The sequence below is a fragment of the Malania oleifera genome, chromosome 2, assembly GCF_029873635.1.
Source record: "Malania oleifera isolate guangnan ecotype guangnan chromosome 2, ASM2987363v1, whole genome shotgun sequence".
NCBI classification, from domain to species: Eukaryota; Viridiplantae; Streptophyta; class Magnoliopsida; order Santalales; family Ximeniaceae; genus Malania; species Malania oleifera.
In genome coordinates, this window is record NC_080418.1 from 120960494 (window position 1) to 120970172 (window position 9679).

At 32.3% G+C, this 9679-nt stretch overlaps 1 pseudogene; it reads left to right on the forward strand.

Annotated features, from left to right (window-relative positions):
- Nucleotides 1-2122: 2122 nt before the first annotated feature.
- LOC131148802 (cytokinin riboside 5'-monophosphate phosphoribohydrolase LOG7-like) lies at nucleotides 2123-6258 on the forward strand (annotated as a pseudogene).
- The last annotated feature ends 3421 nt before the right edge of the window (nucleotides 6259-9679 follow it).

Below are 9679 nucleotides of genomic sequence, written 5' to 3' on the forward strand. Positions count from 1 at the left end.
AATTGATTGAAAAAATTCAAATTTCTATTCTATAGGATATTTGTTATTGTAAATCAATAACATAATCTATTTTTGTAGTGCCAACTAGCTGTTAGCGGATATATAAATTTTGGTGTTGTATTATGTAAGTTGAAGGAGAAATTGAAGATGATGTAATGCATAGAGTCAAAGTAGGTTGCGTAAAATGGAGAAGTGCTTCAAGTGTGCTCTGTGATCATAGAATACTCTTAAAATTAAAAAGAAAGTTTTATATTACTACTATAAGACCAGCTATGCTATATGGATCAGAATGTTGGCTAATGAAAAAACGGAATATCCAAAAAGTAAAATTGTCGAGATGAGAATGCTTAAATGGATGAGTAATATAACATTGAAAGATAAATTAAGGAATGAACATATTTGTGAAAAGTTAGGTGCATCTCCTATAAAAGATAAGATAAGAGAGGGACGACTCAGATGGTGTGGACAATTGCAACGTAGGCCACATAGTGCGCCAGTGAGGAAAAGTGAGTCAGTTATTGTGGGGGGCAGTAAAAGGGGTAAGGATAGACCTGAAATAATTTGGGAGGAGATAGTGAATAAGGATTTAATATCCCTCAATTTGTCAAAAGAAATGATCGGTGACCGCATAAATTGACGGAAAATGATTCATATAATTGACCTCACCTAGTGGGACTTAAGACTTGATTTTGTTGTTGTTATATAATGGAATAAAAATTTTATAAGTTTTACTCACTATATAATTAATCTATTTACATTTTTATTTTTTATTATATGAGAGACTTAGAACATATAATGCATAAATGATCACAAATTTAGATTTTAACATGCATGGCATGAGATCTCAATTGGTAGAGAATATACATAAATAAGAAAGATCACATTCTGAATTCATTATTTATTAATATTATTTTCTAAAATCTGCTTTCTACGAACCAGTGTTTTAAAAAGCTCAATCGAGACTTGCCTCAAGGCAAGGCATGCTTAAAATACCTCGAGGCTTAATCTAAAATATCAAATTCCAAAAAGGTTAATGCATTACATGCTAAGGCTTATGCATTTTTACAAAAAGCCCGCCTTTTGCACATTTTTAGTTGAGGCTTACACATTTTGGGTGTGTGATTCTCAAGTTAGAATTGGTTAGAAAATTTTAACTACATGTTTGTACAAAAGGAATGTCATAATATGTATTTATTTCTAAAACTCTTGAACCTCAACCTTTCTAAAATAATTGAACTTGTATCTTACGTCATGAAAATAATTTGAACTTTGTAATGGTATAAATATCGCTTGTCATGATTTATGTCACGTAGTCAAGTTAGCAATTTTTGAATGACTAATAGGTATTTTGTGAAGTACATTTAGTTTTTCTTTCTTATATTATATTTGAAATTTTCTTAATTTTTACTTTATTTCAAATATATATAATTATTTAATAAATTTTTATTTTAAAAAATAAATTTTCAAAAGGCTTACGCCCCAACGCCTTAAAGCTTACGCCTCGCCTTTTGAGGGTCAAAACACCCTGCCGCCTTAAGAGTTCGTCTTTAAAACATTGCTACCAACAACATATAGGGCAAAATTTTTGTTTTGATTTATTATAAATTTAATTTAAAGCAAATTAAACGTCTCACAAAAGTAACGCTGCAAACTCAACGAATTTCATTTTAATAATAATAAAAGAAAAATGTCCATAATATACGTTGACTGACAGCTACTCAACAAAAGTCATGTTTCGGTACGGCCTTTGAAGTAGTTTTCACTAATCCATCTGAAAAGAAACCAGAATTAAGCTTGGGAATATAATAAAATATACACTAAGAAAAATAAGTGATTAATTAATTGAAAGAAACCAGAATTAAGCTTGGGAATATAATAAAATATACACTAAGAAAAATAAGTGATTAATTAATTGACTAAGTGGGGATCTTAATTACAGGGGGAGAGAGAGAAAGAGAGAGAGAGAGTCTCTTATATATAATCAAGAGTCTCCTATATATCTCTCGTTTTTGCATATACAGAAACTGCTATCAGCTGATTACACACATAGAGAGAGAGAGAGAGAGAGAGAGAGAGAGAGAGAGAGAGAGAGGGAGGGAGGGAGGGAGAGAGAGAGAGAGAGATGGACGAGACAAGATCCAGCAGGTTCAAAAGGATTTGTGTGTTCTGTGGGAGCAGTGCAGGCAAGAAGGAAAGCTATCGGGATGCCGCAGTTGAGTTGGGGAAGGAATTGGTAATACAAGTTATTATTATTATATATATATACATATACTATATATATAGCACTCTTCCTCTTCTTTTCTCCAGTCGCTCCAAAAACGACCCTAGCTCGGTCGTTTACAGCCAGATGCAGGGAAATATATCCTTGATATTGCAGATGAGAACATATTGAATACAAACGCGCCGACCAGCAGACACACATTTTCTTGCCTTCATGCTGCCTGCTGTTTCTGGATCCCCAAACAGACCAATTTTTAATATTATAGGACTATTAATTATTCTGCTTGCATTTGATTGCTTTTCTTAATTATGCATCCCCTGCTTTTCAAAAGTATCATTATTATTTCCAGACTTTACGTACGATCGAATCCAAAACTGGCTTCTTCGATCCCCATTTTGTTTCTTCTCATTAGATTAATTTCATCACATCTCTGTTTGTGTGTGTGTATGTGTATTTTCTTTTCTTTTCTTTTCTTTTTTATCGGGAGAATGTTTTCTTTCTGCTGATTTCTTAATATTGCAAGCACTCTTTCTTCCGACATGGGATTATTATTGCTGTAGTGATGATTTTGTTTTTTTAAGTTTCTTGTGCTAGCTGTAATCTGTCTGTCTGTTGAGGTGCAAGCTTCTTGCATGATCTCGTTTATTTTAGAAAATAAAGCAGAACATAATTTAAAAAAAAAAAAAGAAAAAAAAAAAAGGACATGCGACGACGTTGGTGTTATGATTCAAAAAGCATGTTCATTTGGGGAACCACGCCATAAAACCTCAATGATTTTGGTTTATGGGTTGCGTGGAATATCACTCAATAGGCTTCCCATAGGGGCCTTTAATTTTACTGATCATATGTAATTCAATAATGTATATATAAATAAATAAATCTGAATAATGGTTTTGGTACGAGAGAATGCACAAATATATATAAAGATACATACTGGTATTAATAACTTAATGTAATTATTATACTGATAGCAGTATTGAATAATTGCTGATTATGGTTTATCTGTGGATGTTTTTTTTGAAGGTTGAGAGAAGAATCGATTTGGTCTATGGGGGCGGAAGCGTGGGGTTGATGGGTCTTGTTTCTCAGGCAGTCCATGATGGTGGTCGCCATGTTTTAGGGTTCTCTCTCTCTCTCTCTCTCTCTCTCTCTCTCTCTCTCTCTCTCTCTCTCTCTCTCACACACACACACACACACACACACACATACCAATGATATAGGGATGAGAAATGCTATGCACAATGAGACTAGATGGGTGAGCTTTATTACTAACTATTGAAGATATTACTCTAGAAGGTTATGCATTGATATTTTAATTATTATAATAAAAAAGTTAGGCTAATCATTCTGAAACTAAAAAATTTAAAAATAGTACAAAGCCATCTTTGATACATTAATTGGTGTCGCCCAAAACCAAAAGAAAAAATTGTGTCTTAGAATTCACTATTTGGGATTTGTATGGCAAGTTAGCTAGTAGCTACGGAGCAAGTTCCATGGAATAAAATATTGCATGCCAAAAATAATAGAGGTCTTGAGTCTAAAGTTAGGTGATATTTAGTTTGTACAATCTTCTAAGATTCTAGGAATGCAATGTTTGCATCCAATTCTCATATTTGTTTTTTTTTTTTGGCTAAAGAGTGACATGATGACAATATAATATAGCATTCCTGTATATCACAATAGAATTTGAGAAGTTCTCAAGAATTACATTAATCTTACATTAATGTTATAAATGATCATCACCATTTGCCTTTGCTCACTATACTAATTTATGAATCCAAAAGAATTTAGCTTTGCCTTTTGAGTTTGTTTATGAGAACTTTGACTGCATTAGTTTTGTATGTTGCCAACTATATCTGTTTGGTCTATAAATTTAGATAAAAACAAAGAAGAAATTTTCTTGGTTTACTCCCTACTTTACGTGTTCAAGTTCTTTGTTTCCTATTTAGTAATATTAGCGTAATTTTTGGCTTCCAAAAAAATTTCAACTTAAGCTAAAGCTATGAAACATTAATGAGAATCTTATGTATGATAATGGGGTTGTTTTGCAGGGTGATTCCCAAGAGTTTAATGCCAAGAGAGGTTTGTATTCTTCGGATACACATAATTATTGATTGCATATTCCTTCCAATAAATCTTTACCCTTGTGTGTATTAATTCAATTTTTTTTTTCTAAAAAAGGAGGGTAGTGTTTTTTTATTTTTTATTTTTTACGAAAATCTCAAATTTATTGATAGCCATCACTTGTGATGGAGAAATACCGTGATTACAAATATGTCACAAGAAATTTACAAATATACCATCAAAACTAGCCCAAATAGCAAAACCAAAACAAGTCTATTAAAACCCATATCATTAACCAACTAAATCAAACTAAACATGCACGTATGTAATTCAAACAAAGAAACATAAGTAAAAACAAATAGCCTGCCAACAGATGTCAAAACAAAAATCCGAGGGTAGCATTTATGCATGCACACACACATATAAAAAAATTACAAATTCATTATTAATTGAAGGGGAAAAAATGAATACGCAGATTACTGGAGAAACAGTGGGAGAAGTGAGAGCTGTATCTGATATGCATCAAAGAAAAGCCGAAATGGCCCGTCAGGCCGATGCTTTCATTGCATTACCTGGTGCGTACCTACGTATTATTGTACGCGTGAAATAAATTAGTTTCATCCATTTATTAGATAAAAAATCTCTGCATTAACCCTTATAATTAAATCAGGAGGGTATGGCACTCTGGAAGAACTCCTTGAAGTCATTACATGGGCTCAGCTTGGGATCCACCAGAAGCCCGTGAGTCCTACCGTCTCTCTCTCTCTCTCTCTCTCTCTCTCTCATTTTGTGGAATTATATATAAACAATCGTATGTGCAGCTTATGCCATGTATATTTCTTTTCGAAATGAAGGTGGATGCTTCGAATTGAAATTTGACTCATCAAGCCATTCGAAGAGTGATCTTTGACTCGAATAGAATGGGTCGAGATGGGTTAATTATGCCCACATAGGTAGACAGTGTGCATAACTTATACCCTAATAAAAACTCATAATACGGTTACTTTTTTTATTTTTATTTTTTTGTCCATTAATTAGAGGCCTCGATCAGCTATACACAAAGAGATAGACCTATTCTTGGATTATTTAAAACAAAAGAAAAAATATATAAAAGGCAAAATTAGGAGAATCCAAAAAGAAAAAGAAAGGCAGAAAAGAGAAAAAACAGAAATCCTCGTGCGGGTGGACCTGATAATACTCAATCAATATGGATTTAGAGTGTTTAAATTATGTTTTGTTTTGACGTTATGGCATGCAATGGGTAGCTATATATATATATATATATAAAGATACATAGCTAAGCTAGCTAGCTACTGTTACAGCGTAAAACCAGACTTCTAATTAAGCATATTTTAAAGGAAGAGTACATCAACACTGCGCACATGAACAGATATGAGGAGATCTTATAATCCAAAAATGTCATGATACATTATTTTGAAAAGTTGGATCAAATTGACTGCAATCGGAAGAATCTCCACTAGCCAGGGAGTAGTAATTAAAATATAATACAAACACAGAATCTTATTTTAAGGGCATTGTCTGCGTGTCACACAGTTAGTCATCTTGCATGTGATCCCTCTCTCTCTCTCTCTCTCTCTACATGTATGTATATATGTATGTATGTATGTATGTATGTATGTATGTATGTATGTATATATGTATGCACATATCCTCTTTATCATTGACATTATAAATATATAGGTAGATTATTATATAATATATATATTATGGGCATGCATGGTGATGGATGAATTAATTAGTACATGCATGATATGTGATATGCGCAGGTGGGGCTGTTGAATGTGGATGGATATTACAATTCCTTACTATCCTTCATTGACAAGGCTGTGGATGAAGGCTTTATCTCACCAACCGCCCGTCGCATTATTATCTCAGCCCCAACACCCAAACAGCTAGTCAGACAGCTTGAGGTAAATCTCAATTTAAATAATATATAAATTATATATATATAGATAGTAAGTTTATAGGTGAATTGGTTCTCCCGACATAGTATCCAAACTTTCATATATGTGAAAGTCCCATCATTATTTTATATAATAGTGTTCAAAACTTGTTCAACATACATTTCACTAATCTACTATGGCTGAGTTTATCCCTTCGCTCTTTGTTCTAATTAAAATATTAAAATAAAAAAATTATAGGTTTTCTAATTTTATCATTTTACAAGTATCCTGAAAAGGCACACCATGTGAGTGGTCGCCACACCTAGGCACAAACACCAAATCACACCTTCTATCTTCTCGGAATAATAAAATTGGGAAATGTAACTCCTCATTTAAATTATAGCATGAGGTATGGTGGGGCTGTGCATTATCCATTTTCATGTTTAATGGCCCGAAGAATAATTTTATTATCTCTTTAACATGTTGCCATATTGAAAGGTCATTGGGCTTGAAGAATGGATAATAATATCATGTATAGGAATGCATTTGTTTTGGTTGTTAAGTTCTTTGGATTGCAGTAAATGATAATTATAGTTTTCATTTTTTGATGACCCAGAACTCTAACTCAGGCAAGCTCGTTCGACCCACCTAGGCAATATAAATCGGAAAATGAATTTCAAATCTTGAATTAATGGATTTTTGATAATAATATAAAATTGTATTAAGTTTCTTTTAAATGCACATAAATTCAAAACTAAGGTTGAAACTCTGTACTATATTAATAAAAACAAGAATACAACAGAAGGAGAAAAAAACAAAAAACAATTTTTTTAACCTATGAGGAGAGACCAACTAGTCTTATACCGTATAAATAGGATAAGACTTTCAATCCTATATACCCCACTCTTTTCTTGCACCAAACAAGGTCAAAAAGTACTTACCCTAACCTAAATCATTAATGGGAACTCAATTAACTAATAAGTTTAACATTTTAGGCTGGATGTGTTTGTTTAAGTGGTTTAATAAGGTTAGGTATATATATACACTAACAACACACATGTATGTATCTATTATTTTTCTTAAATTCGTAGCATGAGATTTTTTCTATTTTATATCTCTTAATTTCAAAATTAAAACTCTTAATATGAAAATTATAATTTTTTACCGTTGGAAAGTGCCTACTAAAATATGTTACCAATAAAGAGGATATATATATATATCAAGCACAAGGGAGAAGCCAAGATTTCAAGTAAAGAGGCTAGACTGATTCCACTCTGAAAATTTTAAAAAATATATGCATGTAATATGAAATAATATCAAGGACAAGAGGATCAAAGGGCTTCTAATAAAAAATGAGGAGCAGAATTTTCGTTAATCAATTACCAATGAAAAACTAAATCTATCTAATTTCTTGGCAAAAGGTTTCTGTAACTAGTAGGCTAGCTAGGTGCGCACTTTGTACGGGGCCCCAATCATATTGTTCCACGTGGACTCGACTATACACATATACTACACCATGCACACACACAGAGACACAGATATAAATATATACGTCATTTCAACTAGCAGTCTCAATATTCCATTCCATGTGGCATTCATGTTCTTAATTAATTACCAAGCTAGGGGGCCAGCCCAAAAGCAGCCCTGAAAACTTCCATGCATAAATGTACACAAGTCAAATTAACTCTATGGTTTTCCACACCACATCTTCATGATTTGCTATATATATATATATATATATATATATATGTATATTTGATTTCTCATAATTAATTCTTTAGAAGAAACGGGTTTTAGCTAGTTTGACTAGGTAGATTAGAATACTTAATTATCTTTAAATAAGACACTCACTCATGCTTGCTAGCAAATCACTTATATAGCTGCTAGCTAGTACTGCATGGTTCAACATGGGTTGAAATTAGGGCTCTTCAATTCCAATAATTAATGAGCCATTTGTTTATAGTAATTCAAATGCATTCATGCATCAAATTTCCAATGAGAGTGCTGCCTGGTCAAGGGGCTAATAAGCCACCTTCTTGCATTAGGCTCTCTCTCATCTCTCTTTATATATATTTATAGGGAATTATTATAAGCAACACCTAGCTATTGCACACAACAAAGTTATCTAGATCAATGAGTTATTGGTTTGTTTAGTGATAGATCCATGTGCTCAATTTGGAGGATGAGTTAGATAGAGATTGCGGGTTCAAATTTTAAATTAAAGGACTGTCGTATGATTGGGTTTTAATCGATCATACCTTTAACATTAGGCTTTTGGCTCAATACACTTTTATTCATAGTGATTTTGGGTTAGGTTGCGGTTTTTAAAGTGCCTATGATTAATTAGAATGCATTAGTGTCGGTTTTTGGGCTTCTTTTAGCATTAGTTCCCACTAATTTGGGGTTATATGGTTATGCATATGAAGGATAAGCTATAAGCAAATCATACCCCAGCCCCTGCCTTTGTCTTGTCTTAAAAAATAGAGTGTGATTTGCTAGTTGATTAGCGCAGAGATTGCAATTTGGCTTAAGGAGATGTGAAATGGAGGATCTTAGTTTAAGTTTTTGCTCTACCAAGAAGTTGTTGAATCTAAAAGCTTAGGCAAATAAGGACACATGAATATGCTTTGTTATCTAATATGCTCTATCCATTGATTTGCGTTTAAAGTTATGCATAGAAAAAATTCAAATTTATGTTACCTTGCACTGCGGGTTGTTTATTTTTATAAAAATGGATGTGCATAGGATTCAAATTCTAAATCTTTTGGTTAAAAAATTATAGTACCAAATCAAAGGAATCTTAAGATAAAAAATGACACCTAAGGTGCTAGACTAGTTAGGGGCTGAGAATGTATTTTATCATCTATTGTGCACAATCTTGACATTTTGTTTATCTATGATCATATATGAAAATGAAAAGTAATAGTAAATCTAAGTTCAAGTTTCATCCCATTTGTATTTTCAATAATCAATAATGCAAGAAAAATATACATAAACATTCTAACTAAAAACATTCAATCATTATGAAGTAATTACAACTTTCCTTGAATCCGCCTATGGGCATTGCAATTAGAATGTGTTAGCTAGCGAATTATTCAGCATGATCAATAGTCTAATTTGTGCGATATTCTATTTATGCATAGAGACATGCTTCATCATAAACATTTCACATTTTTTAGGTATAAGAGACAAAGATGCAAGTGATCTTTCTACTTTATATTTATACAATAATCTTATGTTTGGTTTGCAAAATAAGATAGGATGAGAATAAAAATATTCATTGCATAAGAATATAGGAGTTGGTGTTTTTCCAACTAAAATACAATAATGTAGGAATATACATTCTTATGGTGAGATTCGTCAATTAGCAATTCTTCACATTTATATATGGCATTCCTTCGAATAATAGTAACTTTTGAATACTTGTTTGAATGCAATTGACATGATTTTTTTTATTTTTAAACCATTATGTGCGTACACAATTACTGTC